We start from the raw sequence: 19,941 nt of genomic DNA, 5'->3' as shown, positions 1-19,941 counted from the left end.
GTGATAACGCATCCGCCCATTCTGCGCATCTGATTCGGGCTTTCGTCGCCAAACACAATACTCCTGTGGTTCGTCACGCTCCGTACTCTCTCCACATGGCTCCGTGTGACCTTTGGCTATTTCTCAAGCTGAAAATGCCGCTAAAAGGAACCCAAATTTAGTCGAGAGAAGACATCATGCGAAATGCGACAGACCGGCTGATAACCATTCCAAAAGATGCGTTCCAGCAGTGTTTCCAGCAATGGCAGGAACGCTGGGAGAAGTGTATACATTACCAAGGAGACTACTTTGAAGGGGATTAGGGTTTTGTACCTCAAAGTCAATAAATTTATTTTTGCCGACCAAAGGTCCGATACTTTTTGAACAGACCTTGTACAAGCAATAAAAACTATATTTATATTTATATGTATTATAATGTTTTATTATCAAAAATAAAATAAAACAAAACTTACCTCCTGAAGATAGAAGGAATGGAATAGTTTTGAAAAGTGTCATAAAAGATAGAATTTCCTATATATTTTACCTGTGGAAAAAAATAATGTATCTGAGAAAAATATACACTATTATGAAATCAGAGAAAGGAACAGATTTCACGTGTCCAGAGGTGTCCAGATTTCACGATAGTCTATATTTTCCTCAGATTCCGAGTTAAACAAGAATAATTTGGAGAAGATAAACCAAAAAACAAAGAATAGGAAAAGACAAACATTTCATATCTTATATAAAGCTGATAAGGGAATGTCTAGTCCAACAGATTAAGCAATTTTGATGTTACATAATGATTCTGAGGAACATCTAGTCCAACTGTTCCAATGGAACTATCTAGCTTAACTGTTCCAATGGAACTATCTAGCTTAACTGTTCCAATGGAACCATCTAGCTTAACTGTTCTAACAGTTCCAGCAGCAAAACTGGATCTCTCACCTTACTGGAGAAGATCAAACAGAAAACTGTAGCAGTTTCAGGTAAGATTACATGCAAGGATATAGATAAGATATAGATATCATGCAAGGATTGCACAGTTTAGACAAAGTTATTTTTTCACAATAAACTAGAAAGACTTTTATGAAAACATGGATGGAAAGGTAGGCAGGAACACAGGAGAACCAAATAAAGAAGAAACTGTACAGTTCTGGAAAAATATATCTGGGACAATCCAAAAGATTACAATAAGATAGCAGTCTGGACAAAGGATCCAAAAGCTGATCTCAAAGGAAATGAATTGAAATATTTAGTAAATGAACTAGTAGAAAAAATCATAAGATAAAGAATTGGATAGCATCAGGAATGGATGAATTACATGGCTTCTAGATCAAACATATGACTACATAGATTACCTGAACTGCTATTTTCTATATACCATAAAAATAACAGTGTACCATATATTATCTATTACTTTGAGCATACACCAAATTACTTAAGCAGTACAATGATCAAAGAGAGTTATTTATTTGGAAGAACCTCTACATATCTGCAGTAACACATGCAATACACCTACCATAGAAATCTTGCAATTGTGAATAACCTTATTCAAACAATTTAATTTGTAATTTTGTATTTACATAAGCACCACAATCATATACATCTTACTAAATTGCCTTTCAAGGGTTTTTGCAAATATCACACAAATTACAACACACTTCTATAATTTCATTTTAATTTAATTTTGTTCTGTATTCTATCCACATGCCTTGGATAACTGGAAAAGTCCATTCAAATATCCAAATATTCGAAAATTAACTGTATTCGATTTCTTTTCACCTGAGGATAGTAGCTGTAAGCAGTTGAAAGTACTAGCGAGTATGTCTTAACTATGCTAATAAATCATGTTTGTAAAGATGCTACACTGTTGTGTTAATTATTTTTTATGATTGTTGGTGTAAAGTATCTTTTTATGATTATTATGGAAACTACTAGAAAACACTTCTTTAAGTTATTGAACACAAGAACTTTGTGGTTAAAACAAAAAGCTCAACTTTACTTGTTACTAAAGTGTCATAAGAATTAAACTCATTCCCAAATGCATTACTTTCAAATATAATTCATTTCCAATGGATGTTCAAACACTATTGCCTCGAATGGAGCAAAATCCCCTAGCAAAACATATGACTAGCTTGTACAAAAGAATCATCCCAGGAGCTTAATAGAATCAATATCTATATATTACTGAAGGTTGTACTTTGCAACAAGGAAACCATTTGGAAAAAATTACATTCAGATGGTGATGACCAGTGGCTTAGTTAGGTTTTTATGACCATTAGGCAAAAAATTATTGAGTCCCATATTTTATTAAAGTGATTATAATTTGGTTAGCAAAAAGCACAAATAATACTAGGATAATAATTACTTACATAATTATTTATCTATCTATTAATTACAATATTACAAACAAAAAAAAGCTAACATTACAATAATTTATAAATTAATTTTAAAAATTAAAATATCACTTTATGACTTACATTTAATTATATCATTTAAATCTATTTTGCTTATTTCTTTATATTCAGTAGTTAATAATGATGTGAAATCACATATCTTACTTCTTACTTTAACCAATAAAAATTTCTCATGATCTTATATATATAGACCCCAAAACGCATCAGCAAGTTTTCCAAAAATATCTTAAATTACTATTAATGTTTTATGAGGATTAGAAAAATATTCCACAATATCTCAAATTATCTGAAAATTGAATTAATTTTTCACATATTGGCAACATTCCAGTCATAGTATTATATTACATGTTGCTACATTTACCAGTTGAAAGTAGAGTCTAACATTGAATTAAAATTATGCTATAGATTACATTTTGAACATAAATCAAATAATTTTTACTTATTTTAACATATTTTACAGTATTACATAATATTTTACAAGGTCAAACTCTCCCCTTTTTTATAATATTTTGTAATGCTAAGACCTACCATACCCACTCCTCCTCTATTCAACATTACAAATACTTGAGCCTGGTCAAATCTACAATGGATATGAAAAAGGCTCTCTTAGTGCCTACAGGGCAGAAAATGTTAAAAAAAAAGTTCTTCACATAAATAAAATTTTGTTTTCAGAAGAGAAATTTGAAAGCCCCAAATAAATAAAATTTTAAAAATTGAAAACTTTGTTATATAATTTTTCAACTTACAAACAAAAAAGTTACCTTTTTTACTGTCCATCTCAAATAAAATGCAATAATATCTCTTTTTCGGAAATGCTTTTTATTTTTACCTGCAAAAATTTTAAATACCATACATTTATACACAAAAGTTAATTACAGTATATTATTAAATAATAAATTATATATAATCAAATTTTTCATATAGCAAATTGCTACATTTGCTGAATAAAAGTTATTAAATTTAATGTTCAATATTTAAGAAATAAATAACTTAAGAAACCAAAAAACTTAAGATATGTAAATAGAAATTTTTAAATTTCTTTTTATTTATTATAATTGAATAACCATTATTATTATATAATACATAAATGAATATTGTGTGTTACTGAAAATGATTTAAATCAGTCAGTCAAAAATTTCCAGTTTTTTCAATATTGAAGAATTAAATCTGGATATCAAAATGTTAAACTAAAGTATGATAAACTTGAGAATATGGTTTGCTAACTATAATTTGGCATCTGTTTCACAAGCATTACAGATATTGGTTAATATTTTTTAATGCTGAACAGCAAATACCATTTTATTCTATTCAAACACTACTATCTATTGTTGTTATGATTTAATATATTTTACCAGGAGCAGATCTGGAAATTTTATTTAGGGGTGTGCTTTATGTCAATATCGATATCCAAAATTGATTACTTTTAGTATCAAGACTGCAATGTTTATAAAAATAGTTTTCATTAATCAGAAATAAAATTTATATTTTATCTTCATGTTGCATATTATCAGTCTCTGGTGGGATATAGAAAAAGGATTGAATTGGCCCAAAAATTTTTTGTATGATCATTACAGTGTTAATATGTAAATAATCCTAGGAAATATATAATTACAGTAGAACCCCTCTAGACAGCCCTTGGCTAGTCCGTCACTCCGGTTAATCCGACCGTGGTCGGAGTCGAGAAACTTGTCCCAACTCGTCAGTGACTCACTGTCCGTGGCGTTTTTCTGTGTTCGTTACAGTATATGTTTTACATTGTGTGTACATGTACAGTTTTGTGTGTGTTTTCAATATGTCAGGAGTGAAACGTAAACACGTTACTCTTTCATTAAATGAAAAATTAGCAGTGCTACAAAGACTGGACAAAGGGGAAGATTGTTTAGTTTACTTTTTTTCTGATAATCTGACCTTTTTTGCAGTTCCGACCATACCCCCAGTCCCAAAGGTGACGGATTAGAGGGGTTCTACTGTATAGAAAAAAACATGTTTTTATTTCCAATATTTTACAGCAGTGTGCTGTAAAAGTAAGAGTAACATCCATCTTGTATGTTTTCTTGCATACATGTCTATCACCTCATGTAAGTTTACATACATCAACATCTTTACTATGAATGAAGAGAAATTTAATGAACTTATTTTCTTAATCATCATTAACAAAATAAGTTCATTAAATTTCTCTTCATTCATGCTGCTTCTAAATCAATGATTCCCAAAATGGTCTATATCGACCCCTAGGAATCGATTCCGAACTGCAAGGGGGTCCATGTCAGCGAAAATAAAAATTGGGGTGCATGAGATGTAAATGGGGGTCCACAAGAATGGATCTCATTTAAGCAGGTCATGACCAAAATTTTGGCTTTCCCATAAATGAAATAATTTACATAATACAGATAGTACTATGTACAGTACATACTTCCATCATGTAAGGTAGCCAACCCGGTGGAGATAGGGGACTTGAAACCCACTCCACAGCATCTGTATAAGGTTGCCGTCTGCTAGGTGGGATCTATTAATCCCATGTCAGGATGAACCTAAGGGATGTATGTATGTGGGCTGTGACGGAGGAGGCAAATGATGACAAGTGTTTTACACAAGAAAGCCATTTATTTGTTAACATTTATGCTTACATCGACAATCGACAGTCCTTCACTAGGTTCTTCTCGTTGAAGATGCGGAGAGGTGAGAACTTTGGCATCTGTCTGGCCCCGGGGAGGACGAAATGCGGTCGCTGAGCAAGGCGGACGATCGGAAGGAGGAAGCGGCGGAGTCCAAAGTTCTTGGCAATGACACACCACAATATAAGTCACGACCTTTCATGGACTATGGAGGAGAGCTTTTCCCGATTGTGATTTTTGGGATTTTATAGTTTTTTCTCCCACTATTCGGACTTCTGATTGGCCCCTCATCCTCTTCCTCGCTTCCCGATTGGTCTCTCTTTTGTTTTGGGGAAAACCGAGACCGACTCGGGTCACGGGAAAGGTCCAATTCCAGGTGTCTGCTCAATGCCGTTCTGTCGATTGTTCTTGGGGATTGTTGACAAAATTGCAAGACTTGCGCTCATAATTTAGCTCCATAACTCACGATTTCTGTCATCTGGGTAACTGAATTATCATATGCAATGATTTTTCTCTCTTAAATCTTTCCCTCTTTTCCGAAATTGTTTCCCTATATTGATTGTTTATGAGCGTTTGGGTTAAAGTTCTACCTGCATATGACCACTTGTCTCTGACTTAACTTTTCATTCTGACATTGACAGTTCGTTTAACACGTGTTGGAGTCATCCGAGACTCGTTGTTTACATTTTATGCTGCGTTGTTTAAATTATGGGATTTTCCTCTCCCTCTCATATTTAATCTATCGTTATTATTTAATCATAAGAATACCACGATTTACATGATTTCTGATCTTGGTTGAGTCCTCACAATCATAATAAAGCAAAATATTGGATGGAGCAAATTTTCCCAGTTTCCCAATTTGTCACAGACAAACTGCCAGGATGATGATGTTTCAACATACATTCAACATTTAAATATGCTTCACACAGACTTTGAAACTAGATTTGAGGATGTTTTGACTATGAAAATACCACAATGGATTATTGATCCATATGGTGGCATTGAATAAACGGATGTCATATTACAAGAAGAACTGATCGGAACAAGCACTAACAAAGAACTTAAGGTACAGTTCAGAAAGGGATATCAGCAATTTTGGCTTCAGGGAGACATGCCTATTACTTATCCTGCATTATGTACTATTGCGAGAAAGTTTTTGATAGCTTTTCCATCTTCATACCTTGTGGAAAGAGGTTTCAGTGCGGTTGCCAATCTTCTTACAAAAAAAGAAACATATTAGAAATCACTGTTTGAGGAGATTTAAGGTTAAACCTAACTAAATTGAAGCCAAATATTGAAAATTTGCTATTAAAGCATCAGGCTCATCCCTTCCATTAAAAGCATTTTTAATGAGAGGGATTTATTTTTTTCTGTAGTTATTTTATGTTATAATTTTACTAGATTTGCATTTGTGTCATTTTAATTAATAAATGTATAAAATTTAACGTTTTTTTTTTTTTTTTAACTTTTTCACTCTACAGTTAAGCCTACCAAATTCAATATTAGAAAGGCAAGGGAGTCTACCCAAAACATAAAAAATTGGCTTGTGGTCTACGAGACAAAAAAGTTTGGGGGCCTGTTCTAAATCATAATTTACACATCTCAATAACAAATATGCACTTTCAATACCAAATGAAGTAACTGGTATAATAAAAGATTTAAAACTTTAATAATATTTGGGAACATTTTAGAACTACTACTATTACATAATTTCAACCTTATATTGTCCAGCTTATTATCCAGGTCACACCAAACTCTTTCCCATAGTTTCATGTTTAGAAGAGTCAGCATATGACAAATCATCTGTATAATAATTTAAAATTTCATTTGCTATTTCTTCATTTAATTCATACCTCATACCTAATGGAATCAGTTAGAACCCCTTAATCACATTATTAGCCATCATCTCAAACCTCAGATTAAATTGGTAAATCAGAGACTCTATAAACAATATATAAATTGCTTGCTTAAAGTACAATTTTGGGTCATCTCCTTCAATATTGTTTCTATGAATTTGCTTTTTACAGGTATGGGGTACCATTAAAGACTCAATGTTTGCTAATTTTGCCATCATTGTACTCTTGCTATATATATAAAATCAAAATCTGAAAAATATCTTCTCTAAACTGTTCTAACACTGATTTCACATATTATTTCACATGCTATTTCAAATGCTTACAATATGTAAAGCTGATCCTTGGAGTTTTATAGAAAAACCTTTAATGTAACTGAAAAAATTCAGAACTGTTTGAAAACAACAATCACTGTGAAATCATTCATTTTTTTAAACCACCCATTCTTCTGTAATGGTTTGACTATCTCAGCCTTACTTGTAAGATGAAATCAATCTAAGCACTCAATTAAAGGTTCATACATTGTATTAAAATTGTCTAAAACTGTGTATTTTCTGCCCTTCATGTTTCACAATTACACATAAAGCAGCAATTTATTTTTGTATTTTGTTGATGCTCTTATTCAGACACCAGAGCAATAACTTGTCACCATTTGAAATTGAGTCAGGCAGTGGTTAAATCATAGCAGTTAAATTGTGCGCAAGTTGTACATCAGCAGGGCCAATAGTTGATTGGCAGTCTCATCAATAATGAGTCACAAGCCTGCCAACTGATAAGTTGGCCAGGCGATCACTCAGCCCATGTTTGTGAACCTTTAGACAATTGCTGCTAAGAATAAGTCACAATTATTTCAGTAGAGGATTTACAAGTATCGACTTCTGGGAAATTATAAGCCAGTTTGCAATGCACTGTGGGATTGAAACTGATACTCAAATTATCACAAAGCATAATTGTGGAGGTGCCATGCAAAAGCAAACAAGTCCACTCTAAACATTGTTAAAAAAAATGCAAAAAACTGTTATTGAATTTATTTTACCCGTCACACCTGTAAAAATTTATTATATTTTTCACTTTGTATCTAACATCAATATTTGAAGGCAGTTTTTGATAGGAATATAGTTAGTATTTAATTATATGACATTAAAATATGAACATGTTTCTTTTTGCTTGGACAGGGTGAATATGTTTTTTTTTTGCATGAACTATGTTAGGATATGTTTTCTTTTGCCTAGCCACTATATTCTTTTTCACTTTGTTATACTGGCTACTACTTTGACTTATCAAAAAAAAAGATGGCAATTTACAAAATAGGGATGAACAATAAATGTCTTAAATCTTGGTTGCTTGTTCTCTATTATATGTATTATCTTAGCACAATGTTGCTGTTGAGAACATATCACACAGGAAACACTTTCAGAGGAAAGAGGTTGTTTTATTGGTGTGAACAGATATGCATTTCGGACTTAATGCCCCTCTTCAGTCCTATTATTACATATTTATCAGTAAATTGATTACAGGTTTACAAATTTACAGAATGCATTGAAAAAATTAAGATACTTGTACAATGGTTTATATAATAAAACTTAATTACCTAAAAAAATATATCAAACTGTGTGACGTCAGTAAAGTAATAAATTACCACTCCAACACACCATGTATGCAGTGGTGATATTCGAAATATTTAACAAAGGGTTCACTAACAGAAAATTTTTCCTTAACAATTTTTTTTCGCTCAAATGGTGCATCGGAAGGTTCTAGTTTAGTAGTGTTACAGAGTATAATACGTATATTTTAATATTTTTTTAAAAGAATCAAAACCATTGAGAAATGTTACACGTGTTTAACAAGGTTCGGAAAACCTTGAAAATGTTAACAACGGGTTCGGCCGAACCTGTGCGAACCCGCTGAATATCACCACTGCATATATATCAGTGGCGTGCTGTCACTGGAAGTGGTGGATGTGCCGCTTCCCTTGTATTTTCTAAAAAATAAATACATATTAATTTTAANTTCAACGCGAGTGTTGAGTGTTGAAGTCAACAATTTGACGTCATCAACGACGTTCCAACTCGAGTACGAAGTGCTTAGTTCCCATAATTCCATTCTCAGCAAGATGGATTCCATTCAAATGTCTTACCAATTACCCACAATTCATTGGAAAGTAGCAGTCAACATATCTGTTGAGTGCTGAGTGTGTTGAGTCAGCGCTGACAACAGCGCTACCTCAACGTTGAAAAAAGGAACGAATTTTAACGAATGTTGAGATCAGCGCTGAGTCAGCGTTGAAAATTGGAATGTCCCGTATGTTAGGATATGTTTTCTTTTGCCTAGCCACTATATTCTTTTTCACTTTGTTATACTGGCTACTACTTTGACTTATCAAAAAAAAAGATGGCAATTTACAAAATAGGGATGAACAATTGTGAGATTAGCCAAGGACGCAGAGCTCAATCTACGCCACTTACGGGCACTAGTCGGTAAAACCAGTTCTCGGTTGTCCAAAGAATGGCCTTTCCCAGTCGTAGGGAAACGAGTGTGGAGGGCTTTACTGTTATATTATAATTTAGAGCGGAAGTTGGTGACGGCAAATTCACCTTCCTTCGTCAGGATCCCGACACCAGTTAATCAAACTTATTGTACGCGGATTAACACGCGTTTACGATCTGACTCGGAATGAATTGAGGAGACATTCTTATAAAATAAAACAAGAGTAAATTTAATAAATCTCAAACAAACGAATACAAAAATGTCGATTGCAACCATTTAGCAACAAGCTAGAGACTACGACTAAATCTATGCTAATGCGCGTTCGAGAGAGAGAGCTCACAAAATGAATCTAAACATACGACCTGTTTAGTAGTCGTCGTTTCCGTTCCTGTAGATATAGGACACCTTGTAGATAGAGTTCATATTACTTTCGTATGGGAGATCAACTCGTGCACAAAATATAAAAATATCACTTCTTCTAAGTGTAGACTCGGGACTTAGTCTATCGACTCCGTTATGGGCGTTGGCCATCAGGCGGGAACGTATGTGGAGTTTGTATGCTTCGGATCTGTCGAAGAACTCCCCGAATTCGGACTAGATTTTCCTTATATCGCCCGAATTTCGACCAATCATCGTCCAGTGACTCTTTCGTGAGAACGGACGAAAGGGGGATGAATGAGGGGTAATTATTTCCCATCTGAGCGAGATTTTTTACCAGATACGGAAAAACAGAGGATGTTCTCTTCTGTGAAAGGAAGTAGCATCTGTTATCTGGTTTTTTTCCACGTCTAAAACAATATTTTTTTCCACAAAAACGAAGTAATATTTCGTGTCTATAATTTAATATTATTAATAAAAATTCACAAATTAGACCCAGGGCCTTTCGGATCTCACATAAATGTTGAAGGTAGTAATCAGTTTAAGTGATTTTACATTGAATATTGTTTTTCTGATGAAATTATGTTCACAGCATATTTTTAATTATATAATTAATAACAGCATATTATTTAATTAAATACTCTGTTTTACTTTTTTCTGATCTTTACAAATATTCATTAATATCAAAAGTATTATCTTGTCTTTATAAAGATGAAATATCAATTATTAGCAGGTATTTATTATGATAATTGTCTTTCTTGTAAGTCAATAAAATCATAATCATTACATCTTTAAATTTGTTTTTATTTTAAAACTATCCATATAATTGTCTACAGAACTTTTAGTTTTAGGAAAATTAACATAAAAATCAATTTTGTTTACATTAAGAAATAAATGCATAATTTGCATAAATTTCATTGAATGCAAAATTTCTAAATTTTTATTGATATTGTTTGTCATTCTAAAGAACTGAGTTTTTATTTAATCTGCATTTATATTTATTTTTTTCAGTTATGCATACTTCAGCTAGCTTGGCTTTAAATGAGGTAAGAAAAGAGAAAATCAATTATTATAATTAAGATCATATTGAATGTCAAATTATCATTTTTATGGTTTAATTTTTTTAAATATTTTATTATAAATGAATATCTACAAATATTGTGTATATTTTATTTCAATATCATTACAATTGGAAAAAAAAACTTTATACTTAGGGGTTTAATTTAATCTTAAGAATTATTATTATTTTTTAATTCTTAAAATATTGATTTTGCACAATATTAAAATTAAAACAGCTTAGTAAAGTGAGAAATAAATTTTTATTAAGTTGCAAATTAACTTAATATAAAGTTAAGTAGCTAGTAATAATATAAAAGAATATTTATATTTTTTATTTGCTTTAATAAGAAGATTATTAAAATTAAAACTGGTGAACAGTTTTAATTTTAATATATAATATATATAATAAAAATGTTTTATAGGAAACTATCTGTAATTTATTTATAATTGTACAATATCTGCACAAGGTACAATAAATAATATATCATAGACTTAAATTATGTTTAATACATAGCATTTAATTTCTATAAAGTTTGATATACAATGTACTGATAATGTAGGACTTGGAGCAGTCTTATTTGTTCAAAAACAAGGCAAAAGGCACCTACTACTCCTTGGGCCTAATACCAAACTTTTGATGGCCCTGTATATATTTCTCAGAAAGTTTATCAACTAAGCAACTAGAAAAATCATCTTGGTGAAGTACCCAGCAAAAAGGGTTTGGACAGAACACTAAAACATTCCCAGTGCTTCATGGAATTTTCCATTTGTGATGCACTTGTCAACACTCCAGACACTCAGATTTTGGATAAAGGATTCTCAGCCTATATCTTTAAATATATCCTTGGAGAGGGTAATATTTTCTAATAACAACATCTATTTTACTATTTGACTGCCTCAGTAAAATTAATATAATTGAATTTAAGCATCATTCATGTTTTATTTAGTGATGATTATTGCTATTTTATAAATTAGCCAAAGCTGCAGTAACTTATTTTAAATTTATTTTTAGTTTGAAACAGAAGTCTCCCAAAAAATACGTGCAGAATACTTTGCATATTTTCTCTGAATATTAGGATAATACTTTAGTTTTGGGTATTTAAGTTCATTATAATGTTATTTCTAATAAATTTGTCTTAGCTTTTGCACTAATAAATAATCCTTTTCTTTGAATTCTAATTGGAAAAAAGCAGTTTAATTAGTCAAATTTAAGTTTGAAATTANATGGTGAGAAACGTTTAAAATCTACAACAGCCCTGTCGCGTCCTTTGAGATATACTAGTGATGCGACAAAAGAGGCATTTGACATTGACCGGTATCGGCACCCTGGGGATTTGGCAGTCCGCGTGTATGCACGCTTTGCAACCGTCTTCGATTCCATCCATTAGCCACTTGTAGGGAGCTATTTGACTAAGTGCATTGTTTTAAGATTTAAAAAGTAAAGAATATTTTATATTTTTATGTACGTTTCTTTACAAAGTTATATTTAATTATAATTTTCTTTAAAAATATATTCATACAATTGAACAATATTTTTTACCAAGTATGTACCGGTACATCCACCACACATTTTATTTCACTAAGTAAGTTTTTATTATTTTATTTTTAATTGTAGCCCTTATATCGTGGTAAGCAATTCGGAATGTAATTCTGATATTAAAAATGCATTTAGAGAAGTCTACAGTTTTTACTGGCTTATCGAATAAACGATACGAACGGACCCTAGACCATCACTGATGCGCAATTGACTGATTGCCCCTGGATGCCAGCTTCTTACAGAAACACAGCTTTCCTATCATCAAATGTCACGGCACGCCACTGATGTATATTAAAAAGAACATATTCAATATTTATGTCAACAAAATCAAAACATGTACAAGTGCTATTATTAACCAAAACATGGAAATAGACCAAATTTATTGCACTTTTCAATTAAATAACTACTCCAACAGAATTATCAACCAATGGCTACACAACCACTCATCTGATCAACCCAAACCAAAGATACAAATAATTTACAAAAAATTAGATTATCCCTACTATTTTTGAAAACATCCAAAGGATATTAACACCATATAATATCATTTTAGCACCCACACTAAACAATAAAATCAAAAATTCCTTAAAAACCAAAAAACAAACTAATAGTAACACAGACATTTTATTAAATAATAATCTTGTTTACATCTTTGCTTGTACATGTCATCCTAAATACTATTACATAGGTGAAACTAGCAGAGCATTAAAAATCCATATAAAAGAACATATAAGAGCTATGAAGTATAATTACACTAACTCTGCAGTTGTCACTCATAGCAACCAAACTGGATGCAAGATCTCACTCGACAGCATCAAAATACTTAAAAGAGAAAAAATTATTATTAAAAGAAAATTTTGCAAACACATTGAAATTATTAAAACTAAAGAAACACACAGAATGAACTTAAATACAGGTGCAGTCATAAATGATATCTGGCAGCCATTCTTAAATAGCAAAGCCCATTAAGATGTTCTACCATCCTCTCTCTATCATAACCCACTGTGCATGTCACACCAAACTTTCAATGTTACAAGGATCACTCACATCTTTTTAACCTCTCATATCTTATCTATGTTCTCTATATATCTCATCAGAATTATTTCACACCCTACAGGTATTCCATTATTAATTTTAAAAAATTCTACCTCTTAATATATACTTAATTTTAAATTTAAGTTCACCCCTTTTTTATTTTAGCAGATGTTATACTATCCTAATGTGTATATGTGTGGAGCCAAAAGAATTTTTAGCTCCTTTTCTTTTTTCAACTACATGTATATCTTCTTACGTGTCATGTTGGTTTAACTGTCACTATCTCAGGTAATTAAGTTTTATTATATAAACCATTGTAATACGTATCCTAATTTTTTCAATGTATTCTGTAAATTTGTAAACCTGTAATCAATTTACTGATAAATATGTAATAATAGGATTGAAGAGGGACATTAAGCCCAAAATGCATATCCATCCACACCAATAAAACAACCTTTTTCCTCTGAAAGTGTTTCCTGTGTGATATGTTCTCAACAGNTGAGGGGTAACTATTTCCCATCCGAGCGAGATTTTTAACCAGATACGGAAAAACAGAGGATGTTCTCTTCTGTGAAAGGAAGTAGCATCTGTTATCTGGTTTTTTTCCACGTCTAAAACAATATTTTTTTCCACAAAAACGAAGTAATATTTCGTGTCTATAATTTAATATTATTAATAAAAATTCACAAATTAGACCCAGGGCCTTTCGGATCTCACACAATAAATGTCTTAAATCTTGGTTGCTTGTTCTCTATTATATGTATTATCTTAGCACAATGTTGCTGTTGAGAACATATCACACAGGAAACACCTTCAGAGGAAAGAGGTTGTTTTATTGGTGTGAACAGATATGCATTTCGGACTTAATGCCCCTCTTCAGTCCTATTATTACATATTTATCAGTAAATTGATTACAGGTTTACAAATTTACAGAATGCATTGAAAAAATTAAGATACTTGTACAATGGTTTATATAATAAAACTTAATTACCTAAAAAAATATATCAAACTGTGTGACGTCAGTAAAGTAATAAATTACCACTCCAACACACCATGTATGCAGTGGTGATATTCGAAATATTTAACAAAGGGTTCACTAACAGAAAATTTTTCCTTAACAATTTTTTTTCGCTCAAATGGTGCATCGGAAGGTTCTAGTTTAGTAGTGTTACAGAGTATAATACGTATATTTTAATATTTTTTTAAAAGAATCAAAACCATTGAGAAATGTTACACGTGTTTAACAAGGTTCGGAAAACCTTGAAAATGTTAACAACGGGTTCGGCCGAACCTGTGCGAACCCGCTGAATATCACCACTGCATATATATCANTCTTAAGTAGCAAAGCCCATTAAGATGTTCTACCATCCTCTCTCTAACATAACCCACTGTGCATGTCACACCAAACTTTCAATGTTACAAGGATCACTCACATCTTTTTAACCTCTCATATCTTATCTATGTTCTCTATATATCTCATCAGAATTATTTCACACCCTACAGGTATTCCATTATTAATTTTAAAAAATTCTACCTCTTAATATATACTTAATTTTAAATTTAAGTTCACCCCTTTTTTATTTTAGCAGATGTTATACTATCCTAATGTGTATATGTGTGGAGCCAAAAGAATTTTTAGCTCCTTTTCTTTTTTCAACTACATGTATACCTTCTTACGTGTCATGTTGGTTTAACTGTCACTATCTCAGGTAATTAAGTTTTATTATATAAACCATTGTAATACGTATCCTAATTTTTTCAATGTATTCTGTAAATTTGTAAACCTGTAATCAATTTACTGATAAATATGTAATAATAGGATTGAAGAGGGACATTAAGCCCAAAATGCATATCCATCCACACCAATAAAACAACCTTTTTCCTCTGAAAGTGTTTCCTGTGTGATATGTTCTCAACAGCAACATTGTGCTAAGAAAATACAAATAAATATCTTCTCCCAAACAATCACACAAGTTCCCATTATTTTCTTCTATTTCCGGGTCATCTGCTTCAAGCTTGGTTCCGTTTTGTAACACTTGTTTATACCATGATAAACTTTCATCATTTAAAAGTAATTCAATGTCTTTTTTCTTGGCAGCTGACAGTGGGTGCCCTACAGGTAGTTGCTCAACTGGCTCCTCAAATCTTACCCCAAAGGAGCACTGTATTTTTGTATTTTCTTCTTTGCCCGTACTCCAACAGTTTTAGGTTTCTTTCTAGATCCAGCATTGCCTTCATCCATTTTCACTCAATTATAACACTGAAATACATTGTATAATAAAATGTGTACTAATAAACAACATTTTAACATCAAAATCTCTGTTCCAACAGAACAACAAAAACAAAACCACCTGTTGCATTCTGGAAGTCACGTGACTCAATCATAGCTCTTCATCGGCTGAGGCCGACTGCAATGGATATGTTTTGTTCTGCTTGGAACACAGGTAAAGTGATGTTGTTTTTTGCATAGAATGTCAATTTTCAAAGCCCAAAAAGTGTTGGATGTATATTTTTTTTTGAATGAAACCAACTATAACAGTAGATAGGAATGAGGCTGAAGGAAAAAAATCAATTATAAACTCAACTTTGATTTTTTGTGGATTTGTTTGCTTTTGCATGGCATCTCACAATTGTAAATCTAGCTTTGTATTTCTACTATGTAAAACTCTTCTCTGCTTAGGATTTTAGGGAGTGCATACACACCCTCTGCACCCCACTGAATCTGCTCCTGGTTATCTATTATTTATTGTAGCTTTGGTACTATCTATGATTTATCAACTAGCTAAAAAAATTCAACTTTATAATGAAATCATTAAAATCTCTCCATAAATAATTGAGATAGGATAAAATCTTTTCCAGTTTATGGATAATTTTAGCAACTATTCTTAAAATTCTTGCATAAACATTTCAATTTATTAAATTTGAAGTTTTATAATTCATAAAAAAAATCTTACAATATTATGTTTTGTTTGTCATTAATTAAAAATTTATAATTACAGTATAGCCTATATTGAATTCAGAATTTTAATATTTTCACATTATCTAATTGATATCATTTTCAGAATTTCATGTTATTACTCAGACAATTATACTGAAGAATATGTACAGTACTGTACATCTATCTATCAAATAAACAACATTTCTCTATATTTCCTCTATATTCTCTATATGACCTCTATATTTACCTCTATAATACAGCTATAACATAGCTCATAATTTTTAAACAGTATACTGTATTTATGTGCATTGCTATACCTATAGCAGTATTTTTTTTATGATACTTATGAAGATTAAATTATACTGTATATACTTATATACATATTTATAAGAATGTATATTTTGAATGTAAAGTAATTCTTCTCACCATAAATATTAGAACAACTTTCCTGTACACATAGAAATGTATTTGAATATTCTGTTTAAGGTGGAAATAAGCAAATATTAACAGTAAAAGATAATTACAGTAACTTTTCAATGAATTCTCAAGATAAAAATATAAAAATTACATGATAGTTATTTACCTCTATAATTCAGTATTTTTGAAATAATAATAATAGCTGTAAGTGAAATAAATGCAATTATCTGTAAAAAAATAAAGAATAATTATAAATTTGTCAAATAAGAATCTAATTTAATTATATAAAACAGACTATAACATTCCTATAGTACAAATAAATGTAAATGACTTTTATAGACTAAATGTTAAACAGTTTTTGTAATTTAAAAAACCTTTCAAAGATAATTGAGATTTATAGTCTAAAATTATATTTTAATTAGAACATACTTTTCAATTTTAAAAGCTCTAATAAACAAGAAACACCACTGTTCTTTTTAACTACACCCTTATAATGGTGTATAAAAATGTTGAAAGAAAATTAGCAAAGATAAAGCAACATATTTGTGCACTGTCCATAGTTGGCATTAGGGTGAATGCCCATCCTAAAATCTCACTAGTATAGTTAGGGCAGTCTGCCTCAGACAGTACTTTTGATCCACAACAACAAAAAGTTTTTATGAGGATAGTAGGATACAAGATACCAGACAATTTTATTTTTCCACAAAAACACTGCTTATTATCTTAAATTCTGACAATGGTAAGGACTGCATTCTTTTGAAGATGGCTTTATTGACCATCATACAAATTTAAGCACTTATTAATTTAATCATGCTTAATTAATAATAATATTCATAAGGGTCCTAGTTTTTTTCAAAGTTCTTTTTTCTTATAGTTATGTATTTCACTTTTTATCTAAGTAAGCTTGATGTGCATTATGCTTTTCATGGATGAAAAACTTGAGGACTGTAAACTGAGTGCCACAAACCCTAATTACACTACTGCTCCATGCCCACTCATCTGCCTCCCTGAAATAATTTATTCAAGTCTATCTGTGCTGATCATTATTGGGGGGTTTCTATAAATATGAATTAATTGTTCACCAAGTAATTACATATTCTCACTATTCTACTCAGGAGTGTTGGGGTATTTATAGTGCTGTAGTCCTTTAATATTAAAGCAATTAATTTTAAAATAAAAATAAAATTTTAATAACAGATATCATGACTTCAATTAGATAAGGTTAGGAAATACTATGGTAATTGAGTAACATTCTCCAAAAAATGAAAGGGGCTACATGTCTTGATCTTCTAAATCTGCCTTAAGCTACACCCATATTTCCAAAATCCTAGATACACCGTTGTTTCTACTTATATCTTACTAAAAATCAATCTGTAAATTTTAAAAATTAGTTTGCTTGATGATAAAATGAACAGATAACATTCATCTCACTTAAACAATGTTCTGTCCTAATTCCACCACTAACAGAATAAAAATCCTAGCACCATTATTGGGTTTGTCCTTCCTAATTTTTTTTAATCATATATTAGATTAATGTAATAATTCTAAAATAAAGTGTTTAAATATGACAGGATTGTTTACAAGTTGAGCTGTACTTGAACAAATGAAATACATTATATAGGTGAGACCGAAAGACCATTAGCAGTAAAACAAAGAACACGAAGCAGCCATAAGCTTAAAATTCCCCCAATCTCAATGACCCCACATTGCAAAAATAATTGTAATATAGACAGAAATAATATTAAAGTTTTATTTAAAGAAAATGACACATATATACGGTTTAAAGAACACATAGCTATTATCCATTGTCAAAATTGTATCAACCTAAATAATGGGCAGTAAAATACAATTGAGACACTGAAGCAGTGAGGTTCATTGTGTATATTTATAAATTTAAATTGTTTTATTTTTAATTTTTTTTTTTATTTTCTTAAATTGTTTTTAATATTTAAAATTTGTAGTCTAAAGAGGGATTAAAAATACTAATCTGAAATACATTGTTAGATTGATGAATAAAGCATATTGATTTACTAGCTGTTACCTGTGACTTTGCATGCATAGATTTTGCAAGCAAACCCCATTTATATTTAGTATTTCAACAACCATAGTAATTGTTATATAACACCTACTGCTGAGAATGATGAGAATTGCTGAGAACCAAACGAATTGTTTTCAATTTAATTAATTTTCTGGAATGTTTACAATCATTCTATAATCGAACCAATACGCAATAACAAATTCAAATTTAAAACAATTTGAACATTTGGTTAAAAAATCAAAATATATAAAAATATTTATAGCAATGTCTGAAATATTATCAATTTAATATACCTAAGTACTCAATGAAGACTAAACGTAGTTGAAAACAAAAAATCACATCTAAAATGGTATAGTAGAAGCCGTTCAGGTTAATTCTCTCCCTCTTCCCCCCGCAGGGGAATTTTGAAAAATCCCTTCTTAGTGGGGATTTTTAACGTTTTCGCGATTTTTGCATTTTCACGACGTACCCTAACTGTGTACCAAATTTCACCTCTTTAGGTTCAGCGGTTTGCTCTGGGCAATGATGAATCAGTCACTCAGTCAGTCTATCAGGACAAGTAATTTTATATCTTGGTCTCTGTTTATTGCAGATAATTAAGAAAGACATGATAAAGACCACTAGTATCACTATTGGAAGAAACTTTTTCTCATTGTTATATCCATTCCATTTTAATAATTTTATTAAACAGTTTGCAAATTAAGAAGTTTAAATTATTTACTTTAATTTGGAGGTATGAATCAGCAATCCATTGAGTTAATTTGTCTGCTGACATAATGTGATTAAAATAGTCTCTGATAGCTGTTTATGCAACTTTGTATTGCAGGATACTGGCATATTGTCTACTCCAAGTATTGAGTATTGTTTGTATCTTCATAGGACTCACACTACCATTTGGTTGCTGTCCTGGCTCTCCAAAAGGAAATAAGAGTGCATAAGTAATTGAGTCAATATTTGGACTTAATATGGATATATTAATAAAAGTATGATCTTGATTGTTTGAATTTTTGGATAAATACTTGTCTCTCTCAAAAGGAGGCTCACTGCCATCATTTATGAATATCATTGCTATTTCATTTTCAGTTGATTTATAAAAATGACACGAATCTGAATGGCAATCTCTTTTAAGTATGATGTTAATCACTGCAACTTGGTAATCTTTCTTCTTCAACTTGTTCACGTTTGCCA

The 19,941-nt window shown here is 31.0% G+C and overlaps 1 long non-coding RNA gene across 1 annotated transcript in view; it reads right to left on the bottom strand.

Annotated features, from left to right (window-relative positions):
* Positions 1–19,174, bottom strand: part of LOC111621820 — a 26,933-nt gene extending 7,759 nt beyond the window's left edge. The window contains exons 1-4 of the long non-coding RNA XR_002756133.1: positions 19,047–19,174; positions 16,882–16,942; positions 3,158–3,225; positions 453–523 (exon numbers count right to left, since the gene is read on the bottom strand). This is a non-coding gene — a long non-coding RNA (uncharacterized LOC111621820). The remainder of the gene's footprint in view (positions 1–452; positions 524–3,157; positions 3,226–16,881; positions 16,943–19,046) is intronic.
* Positions 19,175–19,941: the final 767 nt, after the last annotated feature.

The sequence above is a fragment of the Centruroides sculpturatus genome, unplaced genomic scaffold (genome assembly GCF_000671375.1).
Source record: "Centruroides sculpturatus isolate CEXI.00-Female unplaced genomic scaffold, Cexi_2.0 scaffold169, whole genome shotgun sequence".
Classification (NCBI taxonomy): Eukaryota; Metazoa; Arthropoda; class Arachnida; order Scorpiones; family Buthidae; genus Centruroides; species Centruroides sculpturatus.
The sequence above is the reverse complement of the archived record's forward strand: the minus strand, read 5'-3'. Positions and strand labels throughout refer to the sequence as shown.